The sequence below is a fragment of the Frieseomelitta varia genome, unplaced genomic scaffold, assembly GCF_011392965.1.
Source record: "Frieseomelitta varia isolate USP_RPSP 00005682 unplaced genomic scaffold, Fvar_1.2 scaffold_443, whole genome shotgun sequence".
NCBI classification, from domain to species: Eukaryota; Metazoa; Arthropoda; class Insecta; order Hymenoptera; family Apidae; genus Frieseomelitta; species Frieseomelitta varia.
Genome location: NW_025110194.1, coordinates 249,380 through 251,274, shown reverse-complemented (window position 1 = coordinate 251,274; position 1,895 = coordinate 249,380).

The window sequence follows — 1,895 nt, the reverse complement described above, 5'->3', positions numbered from 1 at the left end:
GAGCAGGTGCGAGATGGCCACAAGAGTTGCATTGTGTCGGTTTCGAGATCGCCCACGCGCGCGCATAGATCTACGATCTATCTAACCTTGGTGGCTAGATTCGTGCTTCCGCATCCTGTCCCCGGCTTGGTATAATTTTTACGTAATGCGTCGGCAGGATCCTTTGTGACGCGTCGCGTTCTCGATGTGTCGTGTCGATCGGTGAATCGCGACGTCTCCATTTGCCAAATTGACAGCTGCCGGCTCTTTGATTTCTTTCTCAGCTCACGGATCGCGGTGAATATTTTATTTCGAACGAGATTAAAATGCCTAGGTATACCTATTCCGAGTGTTGCCTGAACAATTGTACGTTGAATGTTGCTAGTATTGTACTAGGTGAGATTTGTCGACGAGGGTGAAAGAAGCACAGGACGTGTTTATTACAAGCTTATCAGAAGTATTTAAATCTGTAAAGAAAAAGATCTGTACAGTGGGTCAAAAATGCGTTGCTACACTTTTGCAGAGTTCTTTCGGCGATATCTTTTGTGAAAACATAATGTTTTTAGTCTTTCTTCTTTTTTTTTTTTTATCGCTTCATATTTAGTTTAAAATAATATTTATTTTCCCCTAATTTTTGTGAGCAGTACGTACGGAAGCAAGTGTGTGCGAACAATTTTCGATAATGAGTTACTGAAGAAAATTATTGAATGAAAAAGAAGAAAAAGAAACAAAACAAAGCGAAATGAAAACAGCAATAATAATCAAATAGTAAGAAATAGAAAAAATTCGAGAATCAAGAAAATGTCGACAAACTTCAATGAGCTTGAATATTTTTATCTACGAAAAAAAAAAAAACAAACTGTCGTATCATGGCTTCTTCTATATTGAACAATTTTTATTGATAAGAAATAAAGCTTCAAACTTAATGAAGTTTCGTTAATAAAGTTACGTGCATCCCTCCACATGTATTACAATTAAACAGTACTTGACTTTTATCACACTTATTTATCAAGATCTTAGGATCCGACATTGCAGATAACAATGAACCTGCTTTCGATAAATTGTCTATAAATATCGCGATCGATAAACAGTGAAAAGTACAATGCTTCCTCCCGGGTGAGTGCAAACGTATTGGGAAATATGTTAAGCCTCAAAGACGAAAGTCAAGTAAAAAGAGAAAATGGAGAAAAAGAGAAAAAAAGAAGGTCCTCGATCGGAAGGAATGCTCGAGTCACCGAATCAAACGTTCCACTTTTCTCTCTCTCTCTTCAGACCTTTTTCCAACAATGAAGTGTATTTGCGGCACGTGTTCGGACCGCGCGGCCCGCGACGCAACGGAGAACCGAGTAAAAAAAAAAGAAAAAAAAAAAGAAAAAAGAAGAAAATACCATCACAAAGCCATCCATCCCCGATACTGTCAAATTTATATCCGATCCGAGGATTCGGAGATCCAGCGATCGGGCAGATGCCGCTGCCGGGCATGCTTCGATGATCAAACTTAATAATATTTATGCAACGCGCGTGCAATGTATTCGTTCCGTCGTTCTGGATTTTCGGGGGCCTTTTGTCGCGTTCGTACTTTCTCCCTGTTTTCTTTGTGGGGGCGACCGTCTCGTGTGGATTAAGACGCGAACGAAATCGGGATCAAAGCGATACGCGAAACGGAGGATAGAGGGCGAGTAACGATATTTAAAGTGCGTTTAGTTAGGTTAGTTACTTGAGCGTGCCTGGTTTTTTTCCAAGATCGCTGGAAACTTGTGTTTTTGTAAAATTAGATATTTAAAGTGCGTTTAGTCAAGTTAGTAACTTGAGCGTGCCTAATTTTTTCCAAGATTGCTGGAAAGTTGTATTTTTGTAGAATTATATATTTAAAGTGTATTTAGCTAGTTTAATAACTTGAGCATACCTGGTTTTTT